The 27,530-nt window shown below is 50.2% G+C and overlaps 1 pseudogene; it reads right to left on the bottom strand.

Moving 5' to 3' along the window:
- On the bottom strand, positions 1 to 24,965 carry LOC135966668 (uncharacterized; annotated as a pseudogene).
- Positions 24,966 to 27,530: the final 2,565 nt, after the last annotated feature.

Genomic DNA, 27,530 nt, shown 5'->3' with positions numbered 1-27,530 from the left:
CTAATTTTTCGAGGGACAATTTTTTGACAATGAGTCCTCCAGCCCGAACAGAAACCCTTTATGGGGCCGGCCCCAGGGAGGCCGCGGCGCTGCCAAGGCAAACAAAGGCTCATTGCTGCCGCGGAACATGCCTGCGCCTTTCAGGGCCGGGTTCGCAGAGCGCGCCGCCTCCAGCCCGCGCCGAGGTAACACCTGGTCCGCCAACTCCTGGCGCCTAATCAAGATATCAATCACGGCGCGGGGGCAGGGGGGCGCACGGGCGCCGAAGGCTCCAGAACCCGGCATGTGCAGGTAGCCGGCAGCCTGGCCGGCCAGGGCTGCTTGGCAGGGAGCGCCGAGATCTGGGGGGAAAGAAATCAAGCCCCGAAGCTGAAGGCTTAATTAGGCTGATATCATCCCGCACAAATGTTCCTCCGAGAGGAAGGCTTCTGGGCACCAAAATTATTTTGTGATTAAAAGCGAAAAGGAAGGAGAAATGATTCGGCCTTCGGAGGAGTTCGGAGGGCTGGGGGAGCCAGCAGGAGGCTGGGGCGCAGCGCAGGGCGCGGGACCCAGCCAAGCTCCCCACTTCCGCCCGCCCCCACTGGGACAGAGAGGCGCAAGGGTCCACCGACCCCTGTCACTCGTGGCCTTTCCTGACTGCCCAGAGCTTCCAACGATGTAGAAGAGTGACAGTAAATGTCCGGGTCCCTGCATATAGGTGTTTCTTTAATCTGCACACCAGGCCAGAAAGGCCATGCATGTCGTCGTCATCCCATTTCGTAGATGGGGAAAATTAGCTCCGAGAGGTGACATCTTGCCCGAAGTCCCACGGCTGGTCAGTGGCAAGTGGAGAGTCGCAAGTCTTTCCAAAGGCTCCTGCGCCTGGAAAACGCCGTCCGTGGCGCGGTCGCGGCGCCAGGGGAATGCCTGACAGCCCCAGTCTCTCCCGTGACCGCCCGGCTGAGCATCCGGGAAAGTCACTCGGCTTCAGAGAGCAGGAAACTGGGGAGGGCCGAGCCTCCGGCCACGCCTTGTCAGCCCCGGAACCTCCACCAATCCCGGGCCCGGAACGACCAGGCCCGTTGCCGGCCCCGCCCAGCACCTGGGCAGGTAGCGCGCGCAGGCGAACCGCGGGCCCGGGTTTCTGGGGCCTCACGCTTCGCGGAGAGGCTGCCCAGCAGTAGCTAGGCAGGCCTGGGCCAGGTCGTGGTTCTGCCACTTACTCGCTGTGCGACCTCTTGTGCCTCACTGTAACATGGGACAACGGTAGTCCCAGCCTCATGGTGCTCTTTGAGGATGGAATGAGCTCCTGAAAGTCAAGCTCAGCCCAGGGCTGGCTGTGGATGTGCTCAGAAAATTCCACGTGCAGGTCGGCATCCGCCAGCAGGCCCCGGTGCGCCACGCTGATATGCTCATGCAAGGTTGATAAGGGGCTGTGCGCGAGCTTCTCAAGTGCCGCCTGTGCCCTTGGCCATGTTAGTTTTCTCCTGGGACACGCCCCCAGCCTCCCAGGATCTGGCACTGAAGGGGCCCAACGGGAGACCCTCGGCCTGACCCAGCCTATGGGGGCGTCCATCCTGAGCGGTTGGTGCCCGTGGTGTACTGTTTGTTAAATATTTTGAATATTATTCCTGATCACCTATGTAATAAAATATTTTGCTGTTGGCAAAGACACATATACAGTCTCAGGACCCTAGATCTAGGCAATGTCCTATTCAATCAACCCATCATTCATTCATGACCTAAGCTACATATTGAGAGAGCTTTTCGTTATTGATTGATTGGATCACTGATTTCTGAGCATATTCACTCATAGACTCAGTTATTAATTATGCCACAGTCACTCCACCCACATACATAAATCCCTTCTCAGGGGTCTGGGTGCACCAGGTGGGCCTTGGGTGGTCTCTCCTTTGAGAACCCCACTGTCTCCTGTGGGGGATGGAGTGTGTGCACCACCATCTCTAAACCAAGAGCAAATGGGTCATTACCAGGAGAGAAAATGGTGTTCAACGAGAGGTGTCAGGCACAACGAGCAGCAACTGACCTGAGCTTGAAGGATGGACAGGACAGGGGCACTGGGGTGGGGGACTCTTGTTGGCTTTTGAGCAGGGCAGGACAGATGGTTGGATCTGCATTTTAGCCAGAGCTGAGCTGCCTTGCCTCAGTGCCCACTGGTGAAATCACATGGGCTTTGGGGCAAAACGGGGTTCTAGTTTGATTCCCTGATTAACTTGCTGGGGAGGGGTTGGGCACTCGGGCAAGTTACTGAGCATCTCAGAGTCTCAGGTGTCTCAGCTCTAGAAAGGAACAACAAACCAATTTCTTCCAGTTGTGACTTTCTGTGAGCAAACTCAGCACCAAAAACAGGGCATGAAGCAGGTACTTTGTCACACGATGAGTGCCCAGTAAAAGGCTGTTATTGCTCCAAGAGTTATGGGACCAGAGAACAGAGGATGACATCAAGAGACCCCTTGGGGTCCAATCAGCAGATTGGATGCAGCAAAGAAATGAGACTGCAGTGTGTGAGCTTTCAGGGTGAGGAGGAAGGGAATGGCATTCCCTGGAACAAGGGCGTGTTAGGACAGACAGGTTTACATAGTGTGTTAGTTTGCTGTGGCAAATTACTTCAACATGTAGTGGCTGAAAGCAACGATCAACATTTGTTGCTTGTTTCTGTGGGTTAGAAATTTTGAAGCAGCTTAGCTGTGTAGTCCTGGCTTAGGGTCTCTCGTGGGGTTAAATCAAGATGTTGGCCAGGGCTGCGGTCACCTGAAAGCCTGACCGAGGCTGGGAGATCTGCTTCTGAGGTGGTGCACTCACGCAGCTCCCAAGGCAGTGCTGGGTGTTGGCAGGAGGCCTCAGGTTCTCCCCACTGGGCCTCTCCACGGGGCTGCTTGAGTGTCCTCATGAGATGGCAGCTGGTTCCCCCTGCGAGATCCAGGAGACTCCCTCACACTCACTTGGTCCAGTAGACCAGCTCTGATTCACCGTGAGAGAAAAGTACTCAGCACTGGAGTACAGGAGGCCGGCCACCTTGGAGCCTGGCTACCGGAGATGGCGAGGTAATGGGGTCACTTTCTGACATACAGGCTTGGAAGTGTTGCTCAGGGACCCAGACAGGGAAGATAAACAGGCTGTTGGCTATGCCAAAAAGTAATAACATTATTATGACGAGTGCAACTACTATTATTGCTGCTGCTGCCACAGAAATCATAATGATGGTAGCCACAGAAAGAAGAGCTGCATGTTTCATCAAATGCTACTCCCAGTTTTAGCGCCTAACAGGTGCCAGTGGCCATGTTGGGCACTTTATGTACATCCTCCCATTTCATCCTCACAGTGACCCCTTGAGCTCAGTTTAGTCTCCTCTTGTGCTAGATAAGAAAACTGAGGCTCACTCTGGCCTCGGGCTCAAGTTCATGTAGTAAGAAGGGCGGAGCTGGGGTTAGAACATCAGGAAGGGTTGGAATCAGGGCAGCTCTGGAGACCTGGGCAAGAGGAGCTGTGATCTTTCCCATCCAGCAAGGCCATCAAGTACCTGATGCTTGGTTTCACATTTCTGTGACAAAGAATCTGATTGGTCCAGTCTGAGTCAAGTGCATTCTCCAAGACCAATGAACGACGGCCAGAACACTAAATGCAGCATGGGAGTGACGCTGTGTGCTGGGCATGTGCGTGCCTGTGTGTGTGTGTGTGTGTGTGTGTGTGTGTGTGGTGTGAACTCCCAAAGGAATTGTCATGAGCTAGGCTTCCATCCCCAAAGGAGTCAACTAGAGCAGGGATCAGCACACTTTGTAAAGGGCCAGTTTGTGGCTGTTTTTGTCTTTGTGGGCCATGTGGTCTCTCTCAAAACAGCTCACCTCTACCTTTGCAGCACCAGAGCAGCCAAACACCACAGACATCCACTAGAGAAAAAGAGCGTGACTGTGTCCCAATAAAACTTTATTTTTAAAAACAGGCAGGGGGCTGGATTTGGCTTGGGAGCCATAGTTTGGCAATCCCTGAACTGAGTGCTAAAATTGTTCTCTGGTTGTTTTAATTTTAATTTTTATTTTTGAGATGGAGTCTTGCCTCTTCCCCAGGCTAGAGCGCAGTGGTGCGATCTCAGCTCACTGCAACCTCCTCCTCCCGGGTTCCACCTCAGCCTACAGAGTGGCTGGGATTGCAGGTGTGCGCCACAACACCTGGCTAATTTTGTATTTTTAGTAGAGATACGGTTTCACCTTGTTGGCCAGGCTGGTCTTGAACTCCTGATCTTAAGTGATCTGCCCTCCTCGGTCTCCCAAAATGCTGGGATTACAGGCATGAGCCACCGCACCCGGCCCCTGGTTGTTTTAAAATCTTCCTTTCCTGTCTGTAGTGGACATAACATGTTCCACCAAGAGCCTTGCCTCTGCCATAGGAGGCCTTGCTGCCCAGCTACAGGGAGTAAGGCCAGCACACAGCTCCAGCTGTCAATTTCCCAGGAGGCCTCCACTGTGGAGGGCCACCTCATCCAAGGCCACAGCCTTGCTGGGCCTGCCAGCAACAGGTTGCAGTACTGTGTCTGGAGGCTCAGCTATTTTGGTCCGGAGCTCCCCACTGGTCATCCTAGTACATCGTCCACCTCTGTCCAACCCCGTTTTTACCATCAAACATGCATTTCTTAGACAAAATGGGGAAAATGACCCCAATCTTGTAATGTGGTACATTAATTGATAAATATCACACAAGTGTCGTGTAAAGACTAGCTGCTCTCAGGGGCTGGGGGAGGAAGAGGTCTCTAAGGGCCAAAGTAGTCAGGATGGCTTCCTAGAAGAAGGGCACGGGAGCTGCCTGTCAAGGATTCCTTCCTGAGTTAATTTGCTGTGCCAGGTGGGCTGGCACTGGGTGGGCAGAGTGGCTGGGGCAGTCAGTCTTAACGAGAGGGGGTGGCCATGTGGGCAGATACTGCTGCAGAGATGAGAAGGCCAAGCTGGCCTGAAAGAAGGGCCTGTTTCAAGAGGGAAACAGGGAGAGTGTGCAGAGGGAAAGTGAGGGGCTTGTTCCAGCTCAGGGCATAGTTCTGGGAGGGGCCTGGCAATGGCTTTGCCCACATCTCAAAATTCTGCACATTTCCACCACGAGTGAGGTCTTGGTGGCTGAGAATCTTCTACCCTTGAGTCTTCAGTTCTGTGTGCGTTTCTGGGCTTCTGGCTTTGTGGTGTCAGTGGGACCGTTTTGGGAAAACAACAGACAAAAACAAACCCCGGCACACTGCCCTCCCCCATCATTCTTGGTCATTCAGTCCCTGCCAGGGAACACAGCCATGGCTACTGCTTTCAAAGAGAGGTGACACACCTGCACACTCACCAGGGATACTGTCACAGGGGCCATGGCATAAAATGCAAACCACGTACCCTGAAAGGGGTGCCTTCAGAAAGGCTCTGCCGAGCAAGGGGTGATGTGGAAGGATGGGCAGGATTTCCACAGGCAGGCAGGTGGGGGTACCTTGGACAGAAGAGTGGCCATCCTCGGACCTGCCAGGCAATGGGGGCAGCTGTGTGACCAGCCTGCTTTTGACCTTCGGGAAGGGCGCTACAGAAGATGAGGCTTGAAGACCAGGTTAGCACCAGGTCACACTGGCCTGGCCACCATGCGGAGGGCCCCAGATGTGTTTCCTGCTGGAGCCTGAGCCCCTGAGCTGTCAAAGAGGCAGCTGGGGTCACACCCAGGGGCAGTAGTAGCCACAGAAAGAGGAGCTGCATGTTTCATTGTGCACATTTTATAAATGTGGAAAATGAATCCAGAGGGGAGAGGAAGCTGCTTCAGGCCATGCAGCCAGGAGGTGGCCAGGCCACTTCTGCCTCAGGTTGTGTGGGCCCCAATTCCTTGGCTCTGCAGTGTTGTGACTCCCAGGTCTGCAGCTTGGGACTTTCAGAGCGGCACCCTCCAATCACACAGGAACAGGGACAGTCTGCCCTTGCCCCAAATTCTCTGGGTTCAGGCACACCTGAGGGCCTAAGACATCTGTCCCCAAGATCGTCATACCCCTGATTCATGTATTGTCCAATTGCATACCATTTCAATTGTACAGTCAAGTGGGGGCGGGGGAAGGGACATTTGGCAATATTCCATTATTCAACAGAGGGTTACTAAGTGCAGGTGTGTGACAGGTGATGGATTCTGTGGTGAGCGGGACAGATGCAGTGGACCACAAAGCCCTACACTTGTGGAGAACCCTTGACCCTGATATTTCTTCTCCTTAAAATTACCCAGAGGTAATAGTCATAGCTATGAAGTGACATCAGAAAGAACCAGCCTATACTGGAAGTGCCAGCAGAGCAGGGCTATCCCCCAAAAGCAAGAAATATGTTCGAAAATTAATGTAATACCTCAAGCAAAGCAGAAAAACCCTTGTATTTAATAGTGCACCTTGTTGCGAGACTGCACCAAATAATTGCAGTGCTTGGAGGCCCCTTGGTTCTTAATCTGGCTCTGAGGAGGACCGCAAGGATGCAGCTACAACCGTGGCTGGGGAGTATTGTGTAAAATAATGAAAATTAGAAACGACTCCAATGCCCAGCAAGGGGGGGACTGATTAGCTACCTCAGGGGATGCCGTATGATTTCACTCTGGGTAATTGCTAGAAAACATGAGGAATACTTAAAGGCTTAGGGGAATAGTATCACACAGAGCTGCCTCGGCTTAGCAGGTATCAAAACAGTGCTTAATATAATCCGCTTTGGTGTTCGTTTATTTGTTTGTTTTTAAAGTATAGAGGCATAGAAAAGCCTGAAAGAAAAGATCCCAGAGTGTAAGAAGCAGACATCTAGAGCTGGTGGAATTACAGGTGATGCTTATTATATGATATTATATTATATTTTTGCTCTTATGCATTTTCCAAATTTTCTTTAATGAGTCTATGTTACTTTGGAAATGAATTATAAACTTCAAATGTGTCACGTAGAGCACCAGCCCAGCATTTGCTGAGCTCTCTGGAGCGGATCAGGTGGGGTCCTGACCTGCAGGAACTCCCAGCCTGGTGCCGTGGGCCAGGCAGGGCCCAGCCATAAAAATAGAACTGCTCAGAGCCCTTCCTTGCGTGACAGCCCCTGGCGAAGGGGTTGGCATTCCCAGTATGAGGTGCCCCTCAAGGGAAAATGAAGGAAAACATGAAACCAAAAACTGCCTGAGTTGGTTATGAACACAAACGCATGAGGCTGCAGCCCCAGCCGGCAGGTTTGCACACCTGATTGCTGCCCACTCACCTGCCCAGGGGAGCTCTGGGCACCACGCCAGGCCCCCTGCAGCCAGACTGCAGTCATGGTTGGTAGTTCCACCCCCGCATCCCTGATGGAGCAGGCCCGAGGGAGGTTCCTAGGAAAGCCGTGGCACACCCAGGCTGGGATCTGGGCGATGTGGAATCCAGCGGGAGGAAGCGAAGGCAGGGAGGCGAGGGGCCAGTCCAAGGCCTCATCGCTGGGCTAGCACAGCTCAGAGCACCAGCCACCCATTCTCCACTGCTCACCAACCTTCATTTATCCTTGGAGTCTCAGATAGTGCCTTTGAGACATGATGTTTACGTTGTCATCATAGTGTTCACTGAGGGCCTCCCCGACTTCAGATCCCTGGGATGCAGCCTTCCCTCCTGGGGCCTCCTGGCCAGGAGCAAAGCCCTGGCCGGTCTCTTCATGTGGAGCTGTCAGGTAAAGGCACTTAGACTGCAGCGCCAGATTGGCTCCTCTTCATGCCTGCCTTGGTTTCAGGCTGAAGTCCTTGATGCAAGAAGGTGGCAGAAGAAAGGGGCTGAATTTTAGATCAAGTCCAAAGAATTGTGACGGACTACTTGCTGTATGCCCACTGTTATTACAGATACCTGGTAGAATTCAGGGGAGTGATTTAATAAGAGAAACTTTTGGAAAATAATGCAGGATTGTGTATAATCTGGGGGTGGATGGTGTGTGTGTGTGTGTGTGTGTGTGTGTGAGTGTGTGTGTGTGTATGTAGGAGTATCAATATGTAATACCTGTTATGATCAGCTGGAAGGGCTTCCTGAAGGAATTGGGCTTAAAGTGTGAGATGAGTGGAAAAGGCAGGGGAGGCCTGGTCAAGCAGGCAGATTGGTGAATGCCATGTGGGAGGCCAAGGAGGTTGAAGCAGGCCGGGAAAGGCAGGGCCCGTGTGAGGCCATGGATGCTCTGGGAAGGGCGTGGGTTTTTGGGGTCAGGCAGATCCTGTTCCCATCCCTGCTCTGCCCATTGTCAGCTCTGTGATCTTGGCCAAGTTTCCGGGCATCTCTGAGCCATATTTCACTCATCTGCCAAATGAAGCTGGTGACCTGGAGAAAGCCCCTGTCCCTGTGTGGTTCAGAGCACACCTTCTCCCAGAGAATGCCAGGTCCAGGAGTCTAGAATTGGTACCCAAGACCTGCAAGGAAGTAGCAAGTGGAGCCGGGAAACGAGTGCTCGGAGTGAGATGAATGAGTCCACGGGAGTGAGTCTGCATGACCTGGATCACTTTCCAATTGTGAATTCAGGGAGGCAGACGGCAGGGTGTCCCCTGCCCAGCTGATGCTGTCATGCAGGCAAGTGTTCAGCACTCCAAGTTCATGCTCACGGGCCCCAGGGCCTCCCTCGCCTTCGTTCCTGTCTTCCTTCCCTCCCATCTGGTTCACAGCAAACCTGTGCAGGGGTGGGTTTGGATCCCCCCAGACCCTCTGGGGCTTGCTGTCTGGTCGGGATGCTGCTCTCAGCCAGCAGAGGCCTCCGAGGTGCCTCGTTCCTGTGGAAGTTGCTCCATCCAGCCCACCAACGGGGTCGGGATGATCTCTTCTCTTGCCATTCCTCTTGCATAGTGTATATTCCACAGCTGGCGCCCTGTTATTTGAGTTCCGGGTTTTAAAATATTGCTTCCAGCCGGGCACAGTGGTTCATGCCTGTGATCCCAGCACTTTGGGAAGCTGAGGTGGGAGGATTACTTGAGCCCAGGAGTTTGAGACCAGCAAGGTGAGACCCCATCTCTACAAAAAATTAAAACAATTAGCTGGGCATGGTGGTGCGCGCCTGTGGTCTCAACTACGTGGGAGGCTGAGGCAGAAGGATTGCTTGAGCCCAGGAGTTTGAGGCTGAGTGAGACCCTGTCTCAAAAAAAATTGTTTCAGTTTCTTTATCTGTAAAATAATATTCAACTCAGTTATCAGGGAGCCCAACAGGGATTTGTAGAAGTTCACCACCTGGTGAGTCCCCTGGGACATTTGGGGCCTGAAGGGATGTGGGGAGGACTCCGGTTTAGAGGCCAGGTGGATACAGAGGTAGAGTCAGGGTGTGGGGGGGCTTGGCGGGACATAGGGTACTACGGGAGCATGTGGGGACAGCACTGTGGTGTGTACATTGCAACACTCACGGCGTGAGGGGTGGACACAGACCCTTGATGAGGAGTCTAAGTGGAGAAACAGGGCACTGTGCTGCTGAGGGCTGGGGACTCCCTGAGTTACTGGGACAGCGGGCAGCAGGCTGAGGTCTTTGGGCACGCAGAAGCAGCTCAGAACCATTCTGTCTTGGCCCTCAGTGCCAGCAGGGTGTCACCAGTGAGGCTGGAGGCTGTTCAGCTGGCGTGGGTCGGAGAGCCGTGAGATGATGCACCAGCCAATGGCAGCTCCCATTTCGGAAAATCTGCCTGGTGCTGGAATGTGTGAAGTCCCTGTGGCCCGTGTGGAAGTTACGCCAGGCTACGAGAGAGTCTTCCGACTGTGTTGGGCCCAAACCTGGGATCCTCAGGGGAGTGACCCATCTGACTCTTGGCAGCAAGGACCTGAATAGAATGAGGCTCAGGCCTCCAGAGGGAGGGGCCTGGAAGAAAATAGGGAGAAAGCGGCAAAGAATAGAACGTGGGGAGACTTGGAGTTTCTGGGAAAGCAGGCCTGCTCAGCAGGGCTAGCGTGGTCCTGGAAGATGCGGAAGAAGGGAAGGTTCTATTGTATTGTTACTGTTTGGAACTAACTTGAACGTTCGTATCATTAGTCCAATCCTGCAAAAAAATACATTGCCCAAGGCCATAGAAGGGGATTTGGGCAATGGGGTTCAGGGCACCATGGCTGGAATTCCAGCAGAGAATGGTCCTCTGTCCCCCAGTGGCCTCCTGGCAGGGCAGCACCGAAGGCCTGTGGACCTCAGTGTGGGTCAGAAATGAGACTCTGGGTAGAAAGGGGCCTGGGAGCCCCGCACCAGGACAAGAAGAGCTTCTCCCCACTTTCACTCCATCCCCACTGCCCAGGCAGACGCAAGGGCCCTCTCTGAAGCAGGGAGTGCTCTTCAGCGCGCACAGCCAAGCCCAGCTCCACAGGTGCCAGGTCAGGGCGCGTTCTCCACCAGCAGCTGAGCTGTAGCACACGGGGGTGCCCTCCAGGACTGGCGGTCGGCTGGCGGTGCCACAAAGCTGAGCTCCCCCCACCACCTCCTGCATAGGAAGGAGGCAGTACCTCCCAAACACTGCAGGCACAGATGTCAGGGCCACAGCCAGCATGAGAAGGACAGTGCTGCAATCGCACCCTGCCTTGAAGAGTGAGGGTAGCGCTTCACTTGGATGAGATCTGCTTTTGACCGCAGATGTGTGTAGCTGGGCTCTTGCCCCTGTATGTAAATTTTGTAATTTTCTCATTAACTTCTTGCCTCTTCCGATGTGGGGCTGCCTCTTTAGGCCCTGCAGGTCTAAAGAAAAGAGGAAGAGAGGATATGTTCACTGCTGTATTTCTAATACAAAACAGTGCTTGGTGGGTGATTTGAATGAATGAAGTCACAGTCCAAGCTGGCCGTGAAGGATTCGGTTTACAGGTCGGCTCCCAGCTCCCCTGGGTTAAGCACTGCTCTTGCATTCATTAGAGGGAGGGAAAAGGAGTCTCTGAAAAGACAGCCTCTCTTCCCCCCCTTACCAGATCATTGCACTTTACTGTGACTTTGTTTAGCATGGAGCTCTAAACTCAGGAATATTCAATCCCGCCCTCCTTTTTCTAGAAGGTCCAGAGACAAAGGTGACACAATCACGATTGTGCAGCAAATGAGTGAAGCCCTGGGCTTTCTTGTGGGCATTTGGAGGGTCTGAGGGCAGCATGGGCCCCAGCTGCCTGCCAGGATAGGGGCTGGGAAGCTGTGAGCCGGGCGGCCCTGGCCTCACTTGGCTGTAAGGATTGAGAGGGGGAGGCAGCAAGTCGCCGTGAGGAAGGTGAAGTGGGGCCCTCCTGTGGAGACCCCTTCACCCTCCACTCCCACCCCCACCCCTAGCCAATGCCTCCTTCTCTACGTGAGCGTTCGGGGCAGTCACAGTGATCTTTGAGTGCGTCCTGCTGGGTGGACAGGGTCTGCACTGGATGTTGAACTCCCTGTGAGCGATCCTAGATCTTACCTCCTCTGAGTCCCCCACCCTCATCCCACATGCCTGGCCCCAGGCAGGGGCTGTGGCATCAATGAATCAATGAATGAATGCACGCATGGATTGTCGTTTGTGGAGGATGGGGACAATTCACAGACCGGCATTTACAGATGACTGAGCAGGTGGTCACCGTGGCCCTAGGCACATAACCATGTCCCGTTAATGACAAAGCTTCCACCTCACATCACAACATGTACGGCAATTCAGAAGATCATGTGGCAGCCCATGTTCTTTCAACACAAGAGTCTGTCCCACTGCTTACTGGAAAGATTTCAGACGTGGCTTGTCCATAACTATGTGAATTAGGCCATGAGGCCACAGCAACTGTACCAGGGTATCAGTCAAGTTTAGAGTCTGTCTGGGCCCACAGTACAGAGGGTGGCCTGAATGTGGCTCTGATAAGGCATGGCATCTTCACTGCAGGTGACGAGTCACCCTGCGGCCCTGGTCAAGAGGAAATTCCTCAACCCCACCAAGTCATAGTAGGAGACCTGAAAACAGCCAACATGATCTGCTATAAGGAGTTCCACTTGGCCAGGGTGGAGAAGACAGTCAGAGGATAGCGGGAAAAGCAGGGTTTCTGCCGAGAAGCTTCTACCCTCCCTGTACCCCATCCCTCCACGTCAGCTCCACTGCTGCCCTTGGGCCACAAGGATGGTTGTCAGAGGAGACACAGCCAGGGTCTCTGGCTTGTCTGGTTTGAGACGAGCCTGGGGAACATGGTGAAACCACGTCTCCACAAAAATACAAAAATGAGCCAGGTGCAGTGGTGCACCTGTAGTCCTGGTTACTCAGGAGGCTGAGAAGAGAGGATTGCTTGAGCTCAGGGGTTGGAGATCGTGCCACTGCACTCCAGCCTGGGTGATGGACAGAGGCCCTGTCTCGAAAACAAACAAACAAAAAAAACAACAGACAGGTGGGCAAAGAAGATAAGCAGTTGGCAAATAAGCACACAAAAAGATGATCAACATAATGAGTTGTCAGAGATATGCAAATTACAATCACAATGAGATACCACTACACCCCTGTGAGGACACCTGAAATACACACGCAAACCTGACCATACTGAGGGCTGACGAGAATGTGAAACAATTGGCTATCTCGTACATTACCAGGAGGACCGCAGAAAGGTACAACCACTTTGGAAGATAGCTTGAAAGCTTCTTAAAAAACTAAACAAAACACACCATAGGATCCAGCCATTTCACTTCTAGATATTTGCCCAAGTAAAATGACTTATGTCCACACAAAAACCTGCATGTGAGTATTTACCGCAGCTGTATTCATAATCAACAAAAACTGGGAACAACCCAGAGGCCCTTCAAACGGAGACACAGAAGCAAACCCTGGCACATCCATAGGATGGCATGCTACTCAGCAACAGGAAGAAACTGATGATTCACAAAACAACAAGGATGAATCTTAAATGCATTTTGCTAAGTGAATGAAGCCAGAAAGAAAAGACAACATATTGTATGACTCCATTTATATGACATCCTGCAAAAGATAAAACCAGTGGACTAAAAAGAAAATCAGTGGTTGCCAGAGTCGGGAGAAGGGGCTGACTACAAAGGAGCCTGGCGAGGGAAGTTTGAAGGTGATGGAGCTGTTCTGTTTGATGCGGTGGGGGTTGGATGCATGACTCTAAGTATGTGCTAAAACCTACAGAACTATATGCCACTAAGAGTGAATTTTACACTATGCAAACTAAAAAAAAAACTACAGTGTGGGGGTGGGGGAGCCAAAATGGAATGCAGATGTGACCGGTGAATCACGCTTTATCACAAGTGAGTAACACCGAAGGAGGTGAGGAACGAGGAGGCAACCTCAGTAACGTTGGAAAAGAGTGTTTTGTTTGGCAACTGTAAGGCTAAGTAAAAAAGGACTGTTCACAAACATTGCCTTCTAGTTGGTAAATTTGTTTCTCACAGGGGTACAAATTAGCATTCTGAAACTACTGTACATGTATGCTAGGGTTGAACAAATAAGTAAAACTATTGTAGATATTGGAAGCCAGGTGTCTCATTTCAGAGAAAGAACCTACAAATAATCAAAAGGAAAATGCTATAATGAACCCTGTGATGTTGGATTGGAGAATGAATTCTGTACACACAGAGAGAGAGACAGACAGACAGACAGACAGACAGAAATAAATGGAAACACATGTGTATATGTGGGTTAGTGTACAAACATGTGCTTCCTAACTCTGTCCACTATGAGGTCCTAGAAGCAATTGCAACGAGCACGTGTAGCACACAGTCCTTGGTTTCTAAATTTAATTCTCCAGTAAAAGGAACCAGGGCTCCTTGAAGAAGTGGTTGACTTCAGGGTTGAGGCAGAAAAAATACAATACTGAAAAAAAAAATAAGAGTGCATATAAAAATAACACAGGAGATAGGAGGGGCTTGAGACCCTTCCGCAGAGGAAAATGGGGTAGAGGTACTCACCCAATTCCTCCTGCTAAGTATAACAAAAAACCCCAGACATAGTATGTAAACCTCCCAAAGTGCTGGGATTAGAGGTGTGAGCCACCGCGCCTGGCCTCTTTCATGAGTATTGAAAGGACTGTTGTTTTAAAATATAGGTGATATTATTACCCAGGTATGGTGAGGCCAGGATGACTCACGGTTCTCAAGAGGACGGCGTGCCATAGGGGGCCACACAGGGAAGCACCAGGGCCAGGCAGGAGGTAGAGGAAGTGAGGGGGAAGCATGGCAGGAATCTTTATCTATATATTTATTTAGAGACAGGGTCTCACTTGGTTGCCCAGGCTGGAGTGTGGTGGTACAATCACAGCTCCTTGCAGCCTCAAACTCCTGGGCTCAAGTGATCCTCCCACCTCTGCCTCCTAGGTAACATAAGAGGATTCTGACATGTGGAGAGAAGGTGGCAGACTGGCCAGGGACCTCTGGATGACATGGTAGTAAGTCCCATGGTTTTCTTTTTGCCTCATATATCTCAGACTTGGAGAAAAAGAGCCCTCCAACCCAGAAACCCTAACTGGCACAGTCAAAACACAAAACAAACAAAACAAAACAAACAAACAAACAAAAAACCCTTGCCAAAGGATCAGGAAAGGGGCAGACTAACAAGACAAACTTGTTTTCTTTTTTCTTCTTTCTTTCTCTCCTTCCTTCCTTCCTTCCTTCCTTCCTTCCTTCCTTCCTTCCTTCCTTCCTTCCTTCCTTCCTCTTTCTCTCTTTCTTTCTTTCTTTCTTTCTTTCTTTCTCTCCCTTCTTTCTTTCTTTCTTTCTCTTTCTTTCTTTCTTTCTTTCTTTCTTTCTTTCTTTCTTTCTTTCTTTCTTTCTTTCTTTCTTTCTTTTTCTTTCTTTCTTTCTCTTTTCATCTTTCTTTCTTCTTCTTTTTTTTTTTTGATGGAGTCTCACTCTGTCGCCCAGGCTGGAGTGCAATGGCACAGTCTCAGCCCCCTGTAACCTCTGCCTCCCAGGTTCAAGCTATTCTCCTGCCTCAGCCTCCTGAGTAGCTGGGACTACAGGTGTCCACCACCACACCCAGCTAACTTTTGTATTTTTAGTAGAGATGGGGTTTCACTATGTTGGCCAGGCTGGTCTCAAACTCTTGACCTCGTGATCTGCCCTGCCTTGGCCTCCCAAAGTCCTGGGATTACGGCCGTGAGCCACCATGCCCGGTCTGTTTTCTATTTTTCTTATTTATTTATTTTACTTGTATTTTAAGTTCAGTGGTACATGCAAAGAATGTGCAGGTTTATTACATAGGTAAATGTTTGTCATGGGGGTTTGTTGTACATATTATTTCATCACCCAGGTATTAAGTCTAGTGTCCATTGGTTGTTTTTCCTGATCCTCTCCCTCCTCCCACCCTCCACCCTCCAAACACACACACCCAGTGTGTGTTGTGCCCCTCTGTGTATCCATGTGTTCTCATCATTTAACTCTCATGTATAAGTGAGAACATGCAATATCTGGTTTAAGATGGAAAAATTTTCGACAGTAACCCCTTACTCCAGCCAAACATCACAGAAGAAAAATGTGGTTCCATCTCCAGCCCTGTAGCAAAGGCCAAGGGGCCTTTAGACTAGCACTCTTGCAAGGCTGTAATAAGGCACCCCAACATTCTCTCTGAGTGGTGTTAGAGAAGGTCTAGTGAGGGCTGGGACTTTCATTCCCACTCATCCATAAAGAGATGCCTCACCTTCTTCCCCTTCCCCACACTGGGGTGATGCCAGAGGATGCCTACTGGAAAATCATGACTTTCACATTCTCCGTGACAATGATGCCACCATCACCTCAGTAGCAGTGAAGACTACATGGGAGACAGAACTCCCACCCCACGACTGGAGGCCAAGTGAGGAACCCGGATTTCTATCTCCACCTGGTGGTAACAAGGTATTGCTCCCCACTGCCACTGATAGAGTGGTATCAGAGAAAGCCAACTAAAACAAATGATTTAAAAAACGTTCAGGTTTCAATAAAAAATTTCTCATTATACTGAGAACCATGAAGATCTTGGATGAATGAAAAAAGACATTCAATAGATGCCAACACCAAGATGAGAGAGATGTTAGAATAATCTGACAAAGATTTTAAAGCAGCCATGGTAAAAATGCTTCAATAAGCAATTACAAACACAGTTGAAACAAATTTAAAAATGGCAAGCCTCAGCAAAGAAATAAAGCTACAAAAAAGAGCCAAATGGAAAATTTTCAAACTGAAAAAGAGAATAACTGAAATTTTAAAAACTCAGTGGATGAGCTCAACAGTAGAATGGAAGTGGCAGTGGAAAGAATCAGTGAACTCAGTGGTAGAACCTATCTGAATAATGGAGACAAAATGGACTAAAGAAACAAAAAATGCAGCGCCTTGAGGACCTGTGGGACTATATGGAAGTTCTAACACTTTTGTCGTTGGAATTCCAGAAAAAAAAGAGCAAGAGGATGGGGTTGAAAAAATTACTCAAAGAAATAATGGCTAAAAACTGCTCAGGTTTAGCAAAAGACAAGTCTACAGAATCAAGAAGATGACAAAATCCTTATCATAGACAGAATGTGTGTTCCCCAAACTTCATGTGTTGAAACCCTGCCTCCTAACGTGATGGTGTTAGGTGGTAGGGCTTTGGGGAGCTAATTAAGATTAGATGAGGTCATGAGGGCAGCACCACTATGAATGGGATTAGTGTCCTTACAAGTGTTCCACCATAGCTTGCTTTCTCTCTCTGAGAAACATGTGAAGACATAGTGAGGAGACTGCTGTCTATGAGCCAGGAAGCAGGCCCTCAGTAGACACTGAATCTGCTGGTGCCTTGGTCTTGGACTTCTCAGCTTCTGTTATTGTGAGAAACAAATTGTTGTTTAAGCCACCCAGTTGTGGTATCTTGCTATAACATCCTGAGCTACTAAGACAATCTCAGATTGAAAAAAAAAAAAAATCAATGCCAATTATAATTAAATTTCTGAAAACTAAAGACAAAAAAAATCTTGAAAGCAGTCAGGGAAAAATGAGACCTTAACTACAGAGGAGAAACAATTTGAATGACAGTAGAATTACCATCAGAAACTATAGCAGCCAGAAGTGGCACAATATATTTTAAGTGCTACAAGAAAAGAACTGTCAATCCATAATTCTATACCCAGTGAAAATATCCTTCATGAATAAAGGGGAAATCAAGACATTTCCAGATGAAGAAAAACTAACAGAATTTGTCATCAACACATCTACCCTGAAAGAATGGCTAAAGGAATTTCTCTAAACAGAAAGAAAATGATAAAGTAAGGAATCTTGAAACATCAGGAAGGAAGAACATAGTAAACAAAAACATGAGTAAATATAATGAGCTTTCTTTCTCCTCTTGTGTTTTCTAAATTATGCTTGATGATGGAAGCAAAACTATGACATTGTCTGGTATGGTTCTAAATGTATTTATAGGAAAAATTTAAGACATTTAAAAACAGGATGTAAAGGTAAGTAAGGTCTCTATACTTCACTCAAACTGATAAAATGATGATACAAATAGATGGTGATAAGTTATGTATATAAAATGTAATACCTACAGGAACTACTAAAATTGCTCTACAAAAAGATATATACTCAAAAACACTACAAATAAATCAAAATGGAATTCTAAAAAATGTTCCAGTGACCCAGGAACTTTTTTTTCATTCCAGGAATGATGGTAATAGAAAACACACATCTGAGAAACAGAGTATTAACAGAGAACAAAAATAAAATGATAGAATTAAGTCCAAAATATTATTATATTAAACATGAAAGGTCTAAATACAGCCATTAAAAAGACAGAGATTGGTAGAATGCATTATAAAACACAACTCAGTTGTGTGTTATAAGCAAGAAACAGGTAAGTTAAAAGTAAAAGAATGCAAAAGGATAAATCATGAAAGCATTTATCATAGGAAAGTAGGAGTGGCTATATTAGTATCAGATAAAGTATTTCAGAGCAAAGAATATTTCCAGACACAGAGAGGGATATTACATAATGATAAAAAGTGCAATCCACCAAAACCACATAGCAATCTTAAACATGCATAGCGCCTATTATCCCAGCACTTTGGGAGGCCGAGGCAGGTGGATCACGAGGTCAGGAGATCGAGACTAACCTGGCCAACACAGTGAAACCCCGTCTCTACTAAAAAAAAAATACAAAAAATTAGCCAGGCATGGTGGCGGGCACCTGTAGTCCCAGCTACTTGGGAGGCTGAGGCAGGAGAATGGCGTGAACCCAGGAGGCAGAGCTTGCAGTGAGCGGAGATTGCGGCACTGCACTCCAGCCTGGGCAACACAGCAAGACTCTTGTCTAAAAAAAAGAAATGCATAGCAATGGAGCTGCAAAATAAGTGAAACAAAAACAACTGAAAGAAGAAAAAGACAAATCTACAATTATAGTTGGAGATTTCAACACTCCCTAATGAAACAATGGATAGAACAACTAAGCAAAAAATCAGCAAGAATAACTCAACAACACTATCAACCAATAGGATCCAATTGACATTTATAAAACACACCACCTAAAGGCAGCAAAATACATATTATTTTTTAATGCTCAAGGAATATATGTCAAGATAGATTATACCCCGGACCATAAACCTCAACAAATTTAAAATAATTCAAATCCTACAGAATGTTTCCTCCAGTGGCAATGGAATCAAACTAGAAAGCAATAAAGAATTCATGAGAATATCTCAAGGGGGAGGAAAAGTGCTGGCTCCCCACTGAGCCTTCTCTGACACCACCCAGTGGGGTATTGAGGCTCCTGCATACAGCTTGGGTAGAAATCTAGGCTCCCACTCAGCTACTGATGATGGGTTTAGGGTGGGGCCCCATTTTTTCTTTGTTGTTTGACTAGAGTGGAGTGGTTATTGACTAAAAGTTTTCTGTCTTGCGAGGCTTCTCCTTTGTTTTTCCTTTGGGGCATATGTTAGGGCGTTCTTGCGTTGCTCTAAAGGAATACCTGCAGCTGGATAATTTATAAAGAAAAGAGGTTTAATCAGCTCACAGTTCCGAAGGCTGTGTAGGAAGCATGGCACCGACATCTGCTCACTCCTGAGGAGGCCTCAGGAAGCTTCCAATGATGGCGGAAGGCAAACAGGGAGCCAGCATCTCACATGGTGGGAGTAGGAGCAACAGAGAGTGAGGTGACACACACCTTTAAACAACCATATCTCATGAGAATTCACTCACTATCATGAAGACAGCACCAAGGGGATGGTGTTACAGCATTCATGAGATAGATTCGGCCTCCATGACCCAGTCACCTTTTTCCATCAGGCTCCACCTCCAACATTGGAGATTGCAATTCCACGTGAGATTTGGCACGGACACAGATCCAAACTAGATCAGGACTTTTTTGCTTTTTTCCACCTGTGTTCTTTGGTGTTTCTGGGTTGCTGACTTGTTTAGCTCCAAGTCTGGAATTTATGAGGCAAAATAAAACCCAGGCAACTCACCACCATCTTGTTTCTTGGGTTCTGTGGTCCCAAAGCCACCTTCTTCTTTTTACCTTTCAGAAGTGAAAGTCTTGGTCTGCTGTATGTTGGCAGTTCTCTAAGCAACACTGAGTTCACTGAAATTCGAGGACTATTGAATTTGCATCCGAGTCCCATGTTCCCTGGGTCAAGGCCTGAGTCTCCCGTGTTTACAACACATGCCCTGAGCAGAGCACAGGCGGTCCTGGTCAGTCCTCACAAAGGTCTCCCAAGCAGCCTCGCCCATGCTCAGTGCTGCACGAATTCAGCAGCTGACTTGCCCACTCCTCGGTCCCCTCCTGATGAGCTTCCCCTTGTTTCCTCAAGCAAAAGCTCAGACTCTCCCCTGAGGCCTCCAGAAGGTGCTTGAAAGCTCTGCATCAAATGTACTGCAGAGAAACCCCTTTCTACTTCTCCCCAAAAAGCCAGCCCCCATCCCTCAGCCGGGGCTAACTCCTGGGCCCCAGCCTTCAGCCCAGCACCACTCCTGTCTTCTGTGTCCTTTTGGTGCCCGTCCACCACCCACCTTTCCTGATAGAGGGAGGATGGGCCAGCCAGGGGGAGGCACAGCACTGCCCAGGCTCAGCCATTCAGCAAGCTCTGCGGAGGGAAGTGACTGCTCCTTGGGTCTTCTCTGTCCCAGGCTTTTAATGAGTACAGCCTCACTGAATCCTCCCAACTCTTCAAAGATAGGACTCTATAGTGCTGATTAACAGAGGAGGAAATGGGGACTCAGGAAGGTTCCGTCACCTGCAAAGGTCACATCGCTGGTGAGTGGCAGGGCTGGGACCAGGAGCCAAGTGGCCTGACTCGAGCCCAGGCTCTTCCACATACGAAACGTCGCAGATGTGCTCTTCCCTTAGAGACCCCAAGCCTCAGCGAGGGTCTGAGTGTCCGTCTAGAGACCATTATCAGACCCCGAGGCACAGCAGGCACAGGCCCCCATCTGACCTAAGCCCTCTTGGTGGTAACCCTCATTCTGGCTCATTTGGGCAGCAGATGCGTACCCAGCAACTTGAAACAGAGAAGCAAGAAGCCAGCTGACATCAGATTTTCTGAGGGGCTTATGGGTTTCTATTTTCCCCTCATTTGAAAAGCCAAGGTGGGTTTACAGTTAGAACCACCCTTTCCTCTACAATGCGATTAAGCTGCTTCAGGGAAAAATGGCTCTACTGGTCCTTGGATACCACTTCTGAGAAACAATGGTAGGAGATAATGTAGGTTCAGCAGACCTCCTGTCTCTGGTGCCTGGCTGGCTTTGGATGTGGGCCGAGAACTGGTGTGTTGTTGGTTTCCAGACCAAGCTGGTCCCCGCCGCTCTGGGTGAAGGCTTTAGCTAGGTGGGATTCTTGGGACTTGATTTAGTACATACCGAGTTGTTTGGGTCTTCAGAAAAAAATAAATAAATAAAAAAGAGAGAGAAAAAGAAATATTTCCGGGATTTCGGTTACAGTCCTCATGTTAATGATACTAATGATAATGACAAACCAACTTTCACTGAGGCCCACAGTGTGCCAGGCCACTCTGATATCTGTCTGCTGGTCCCGTGAAGCAGGCACTGTTATTGTCCCACCCATTTTACAGATGTAAAAGTGAAGGTCAGGAGCAACTTCAAAGTAGCCCTGTTTTCTTTAAATGCTTCCAAAAACCAGATTCTTGTTTTAGTGTGAACCGTGTGCTCAGGAGAGTAAATGGCACAGACATAGGTGTGGCTAGGAATGCAACAATGAATACGTGTTGAATGAGGGAAGGAGTGAACTTGTTTCTTCTTTGTGATGAGCTTACATCTTTGATGTCATTTAGTTCAACTTTCCACTCAGTGTGAAAATCCTTTCTGTAACATCCCTGGTGGGTGATCATTCACCTTGAATGCCTCCAGAGATGGGGAGCTCATTACCTCCCGAGGCAGCCCTTTCTACCCTTGGGCAGCTTTAATCCTCAGGAAGGACAAAGGTTTATTATTCTGAGCTGAGCTCTGCCTCTCCACACTGGGTAATGATTGGTTCTCATTCTGCTCTTTGCTGTGGTCAAGCTTCTCTCACTGCTGTAGGTTTGTCCTAAAAATCAAAAGAGGCCTGCCCCTTCTCCTCCAGATTTTCCCTTTTGGGGACTGGCGTGAAGGCTGGCCAGAAAGGTGAGAGTCTGAGACCTGGACACAGAGTGGGTACTTGAAGGAAAGAGCTGTGTATGTTCAGCCTAAAGAAGCTAAACTGTCACAGAGGTGAGGGCGTATGATTGGAGCCCTCAGCTATTTTTAAGGCATTGCAGATGCTAACGAACAAATAGCAACAGCAATAATAATAAAAAGTTACTTACTGTGGTGCTGGGTGCTGGGGTGAAATTTTTCCTCGTATCATCTCATTTGAACCCCTCAGCAACCCTCTGGGGTGACTGTCAAACTCCCCACCTTACAGACAAAGGAACTGAACCCCCGGAAGCTCGATGCCCCCGGCTGGGATGCAGACCTCAGGCCGTCTGACTGGAGCCGCCCCGTGCCCCCCACACTCCTGCTCTATGGCTGACAGTAGAAGCTGCAGGAAGACCGGCAAGTGTCTGCTTAACTGAAGCTCTTTCTAGAATGATAAACGGTGGGCAGGGAGAACCAGCGGCCTGGCAAGGAGGCGAGTGCCCAGGAGGCAGCGCAGTTGGGAAGGACCCGTGGTGTGGACGGCCTTTGGGGCACATGAATCCAGTTGAATCTGATGAAAATTGAATTGCTGAGGTAGCCTTCACGAGAAGAAAAGGAGGCTGAGGAGTGGCGTGTGTGGCTGTGGGGTGGGGTGGGGGTGGTGTTTGCCACAAGTCTCTGGGCCAGGTGTGTTTCAGCTGCAGCTGGAAACTCCTTCTCCTTTGGTGCCTGCATCTTTAGGTGTCCCCTGGATGCCGGGATTCCCCAAAATGGCAGTCCTCAGGGGGCAGTCTTGGCCTTGTTTCCAGGAGCCAGTTGTCAGAAGCCAGGAACGGGAGAAGGGTCTATGGGCATTTGGGGTAATGGGTCATTTGCTTGGGGACGTCCAGGCCTCCCATCTGTGTCTGCTCATACCCCAGTCCCCTGCCTGGAAGGACTCCTCACCCCACTTTCCAACCAGGGTGCCCCTTGGAGCCCCCTGTCCTTCCTTACTGCAGGAAACCCCCTGGGAGGCAGCTTGTGTGGGCGTCTGGAGAAAGGAAGTGTCAGGGTGCATCGTTGGTGAGGCCTTCCCCGGCTCACGGGGAGCGGCCAGCCTGGTCCTGCCATTGGCAGGGCCCTGACAGCTCCCCCGGGAGCGATGTGTCTGTGGTGGCAGTAGCGAGCAGGAAGGGAATCCCAGAGCATGCAGGACCGAGTCCCTTCCCTGCCAGCTGGCCGGGTCGGCCACCACCCAGACCTCCCGTGCATCCACGCACACTCAGTGGTGGACACTGGGTCTTTCTGGGCTGAAGTGTTTCCTCTCTGTGGCAGGGACCGCAGTGCCCAGCTTGTAGAATTCAGGAGGTGATGCACCTGGCACACAGTTTTGCTCTGTAAATCAGAGTTGATTACCGCCCTAGAGAGCATGGCTAAGGGCATCTATACTGGGTTCATTCAAATCCTGTCTCTATCCCTTCCTAGCCAGGGGTATCTAAGTGCTCTGTGCCTCAGTTGCCTTCTCTGTATAATGGAGATAAAACACTTATTAGCACATGGCCTGGCTCATAGTATGTTTGCAATAAATAGTTACTATGGTCATTGTGATTCCCATGATGCTGGCCCCCAACAACACTGCAGCTTCAGTTGGAGGCTTGGGAAGCTTAATGGGAAAAGGGAAAGAGCAGGAAAAGGGGACATGAAAGCAGTGTGGGGGACTCAAACACCGCGAATATTCATGGAGCCACTGATGTTTGCCAGGCTCTTTTATAAACATGTGATTTAATCTTTCCCAAAACCTGTGCAATGGGCATCCTTCTGTCTCCATTTTCTATTATGTATGGTGAGATGAGCCTCAGGGAAGGCAAGTAACTCACCCAGGGTCACACAGCCCATCACAGCTCAGTCAGGGCCCCAGGAAGGACAATCCCGTGGCTTGGAGTGTTGGGAAATTTGCCTTCATTCAGTCCTGCGAAGCCTCAGAGGAAAGGCTGAGCTTGGTACTGTCCCCCTGTGTCCCTCCAGGTCATAGTGTGGCTGGGGCTTTCGGGCCTTCAGTTTTCTTCCTGCCGAGTGGGTTCAGGAAGAGCAGGCTCTGAGTCACTGGGGCCCCAGCTGGTGATGGGGGCTTAGACATGTGGATGGTCCATTGCTGCCCTCCAGGGATGAGGCTCGTCTCAGGACAGTGCCCTGGCTCCTGTCAAGGTGGCTCTGTGGTTGGTCGGGGTCTACTCTGTCTGGCCACAGCTCTGGGCCTTTTTCCACGCAGCCTGCTTTGAGCTCTCCCTGGACTTCGGGAGCTGCATGAGATTTTTCCACGCTTCCGGCTCTGTCGCCAACAAGCTGAACAGTGACTTGGCGTCAGGGTGGCAAAGAGAATAGGTGCCTTACTGGGAATGGGCAGTGGTGGGGGGTCAGGGAGAGGGAAGCTAGAGGGTGGACAGGACCTCCTGGCAGGGGTAAGAACAGCCCCAACTCCCGCCTTCCTGGAACCCTTCCGCCGTGGAGTCCCCCAGGCTGAGGAGGCCTCATGGGGGCCATTTCATAGACCAAGAGGCTGAGTCACTTGCCCAAGGTTGGGCCTCTGGTGAGTGAGAGGCTGCAATTGGACTGGTCAGGGTGACCCAGGGCACACGTTCTCACCACCTCACCACAGTGCTCTCTTCCCATGACAGCACCCTGCCCAGAGGATGGTGGCTGGGCCAGGCGCTGCCCCTACTGCCTCACAAGCCTCTCGGAAGTCCGAGATGGACAGGGGTTTAGGTAGTCCCTCCTCCATCCTGTCCTCATGGATGGATGCCTGTGCCCTCCCTAGATTTTCTCACGGTCCAAAGGGGAAGGGCTAACCCCTGGAGAGTATCTTATCTCTTGTTTGATGGGTGGTCCAGAGAGGGTGAGTGGCTTGTCTGGGGTCACAGAGCAAACTGGAGTCAGGGACACCCAAATACAGGAGTCCTGACTCCCAGGCACTCATGCGTTTGTGGGGCGGGGCTTGCACTGTCTTCCCTGCTTCCCAGGAAGATACCTTGCGGGTAGATGTGGGAGGAAACAGGCCGGCCTTGACCAGTCCCATCCACTCAGCTGTTAAATATTCTGGGAATCCATGAAACTGACAGCCCACTGGTGGGGATGGTCGTGGCTCCCAAGTGTTCTCCGCTACCCAGCAGGGATACATGGGGAAGCCTCCAGTGCAGAAATCGTGCTCTGCCAATTCCTGTGTCTCCAGCTATTCCCCATCTGAAGAGTGAGGTGGTTAGACCAGGTCCCTGGTTTTCTTCCAGCCACCCCCTGCTGGAATGCCAGGAGCTCTGTTCTGTGCGGCGGGGGGAAGCTGCCGCTGGCCTCAGCTTCCCCATCTGTGAGATCGGGCTCCGTGCCCGTCTTGTTGGACTCATCAAGAGACCCATGGGGAGGAAGGGGCTTGCAAGGAGAGCAGCTAAGGAAAAGCCGGAATTGTCCAAGCCCTCTGTCCCTCCCTGTATCAGCAGCAGGTGACCTGCCCACCAGCTGGGGCCTCCCATTCCGTTCCATTCCCTTTAAGTAAGCTCTCTCTCTGTGCAAGGGAGCAACCGATCTCAAAGGCCCGGCCCACAAAGGGGCCCCCGACATGGCTGGGAACAATGCGGCCTGTTTACCTGACAGATTGTCCGCTTTCTTTTCATCTCGTAGGAAAAGAACTCCCGCGGGGAGCCGCTAATCCCAGAGTAAACAGATGACCTCGTGGTGCCTTTCTCCCGGAGGTGGGGTTCCTAGTGCAGCACCCCAACTGTGCAAACAGACCCTGGAGGGCTTGATGCGCCTGCGGGGGCGTGGCTGGGGACCTGGGCCTGGGCCAGGAGGGGCCTTTCCCTCTTGCCAGCCCTCTTTTCTTCCTTTGTGATTTCAATTGAATGGGGAGAAGCTCAAAGGCAGGGGCATGAAAGGTCAAAGCCAATTTGCAGGGCCAAGTGTGGGGGAGGAGAGAAGGGCCCAGACCAGGCATTTGTTTTGGAGGCCTGACCTTGACCTGGAAGCAACCCCTCCCTCTCTCGGTTCTTCTGAGGACATTGCCCCGGCAGAGCTGGCTTTGCCTTCTGGTCGCCCCCCTTACTAGCTGTGTGACAGGGGCCAGCAAACGCTCCTTTCTGAGCCTCATTTTCCTCATCTGGAAAGCAGGGACACAGGGACCTGTCGGGTAGGACTGTTGTAAAATATTGTGGTGTGCTTTCCGTAAGTGGTGGCTATTTATGATTAGGGAGAGAGTGAGGCTGAGTCTTGAAGCTGGAACAAAATGCCAGTGGAGGACAGAGGGTATTCCAGGCTGGAGGGACAGGCAGAGCTGGGACAAAGGCTCTCAGATGGCAATGAACAGTGCCTGTCTGGGAGACTGAATAAAGTAGCCTCTGAAGCAACATATTATTGTGGGGTGGTTATCTCTGGGAGGGAAACAGAACTCCCCCGCTTCCAAGCAGTGTGACCTTGGGCCAACCATCTGACCTCTCGATCCTTCAGTTTTCTCATTTATGAATGAGGATGTGAAATCTTGTATCAAATGACTTTCATGAAGATGAAAAGAACCTGATGTATAGCAGACACTCAAACATTAGCTTTTAGGGCTTTAGAAAGGGCAAGTTCTCCCAGTACTTTGGGAGGCCGAGGCGGGTGGATCGCCTGAGGTCAGGAGATCGAGACCATCCTGGCCAACACGGTGAAACTCCATCTCTACTAAAAACACAAAACATTAGCTGGGCATGGTGGCCCATGCCTGTAATCCCAGCTACTTGGGAGGCTGAGGCAGGAGAATTGCTTAAACCCAGGAGGCGGAGGTTGCAGTCAGCGGGGATCGTGCCGTTGCACTCCCGCTTGGGCAACAGAGTGAGACTCTGTCTCAGAAAAAAGAAAGAAAGAAAGAAAGAAAGAAGGAAAGAAAGAAAGAAAGAAAGAAAGAAAGAAAGAAAGAAAGAAGGAAGGAAGGAAGGAAGGAAGGAAGGAAGGAAGGAAGGAAGGAAAGAAAGAAAGAAAGAAAGAAAGAAAGAAAGAAAGAAAGAAAGAAAGAAAGAAAGAAAGAAAGAGTAGATTGCAGGTTCTTTATTCCCTGAACGAAGCTGTGCGAGTCTGGTGGAGTCAAAGACACAGGAGACCCATCATGCCCACTTGGTCACTAGCAGATAGCCCTTTCCCTTGGGCTGCAGGGAGCCGGGGTGGGGGCCTCACAAAGGGTGTAGCCCTGAGCACCCAGCTGGCCCAAGGGCCTGAGCCTGTGACCCTGGGGTCTCCTGGGCTGTATCTTCTGGTCTGTTCCTTGGCTTTCCTGGGCATGCTCCTCTCATGTTAGCGCTCTGGATGTCCTTGATCCCCAGCCCCTATTTGGGGTAGAGAAGGTGAGAAATTCTTAGGGTAAGTTATGCTCCTGCTGGCTTCTTCAGCATCAGACCCCTGATTCAAACACGTGGTGAGTTCCTGGGCCCCTTGGCTTTCCCAAAGGACCAGCAAAGGGGCTTTTAAAGAGAAAGAAGAAAAGGTAAGTAGGGAGCGTAATATTTGATGAGCACCTTAAAGCAAGTTCATGGGTATCAGATAGAAATGTTTGGCTTCACTTAACAGGAATCTCAACTCACTGTGGCTTAAACAAAATTAGGTTTATTTTCCTAACATCATAATTCTGAAAATGAGTGGTTGCTGGTCTTGGTCAGCTGCTGGTGATGCCAAGTACTGGGCTCTTTCCAGCTTTCTGTTCATCGTCCTTAGCATGTGGGCCTCCTCGTTGCCTTGTGGTGGCAAGATGGCAGCCTCGGCTCCATGGGAAAGTAGAGGGTCTCCCAGGAGCCCCTTGTTGGTGTCTCATTGGCCAAAAGTGGGTCACATGGCCACCCCTGGCAGCAAAGGATGCTGGGAATGCAAATACCTGGATGTTCTTCTCCAGTGTCAATGGCAGGGCCAGGCAAGCATGGGTGGGAGGTGTGGGAACTGGAGTGGAGTCATCCAAGCAGCCACCTGCCAGAGAAGATAGTACTGTAGTACTCACAGCCCAGTCTTACATATGGAAAGCTGGTGCCAAGGGCAGAGAAATGCTTACTCAATATGCAGTTTGATTGATCTATTTAGATATTCTGGGCC

The sequence above is a fragment of the Macaca fascicularis genome, chromosome 12 (genome assembly GCF_037993035.2).
Source record: "Macaca fascicularis isolate 582-1 chromosome 12, T2T-MFA8v1.1".
In the NCBI taxonomy this organism is placed as follows: Eukaryota; Metazoa; Chordata; class Mammalia; order Primates; family Cercopithecidae; genus Macaca; species Macaca fascicularis.
Note: the sequence above shows the minus strand (reverse complement) of the source record. Positions and strands in the feature narration are given on the sequence as shown.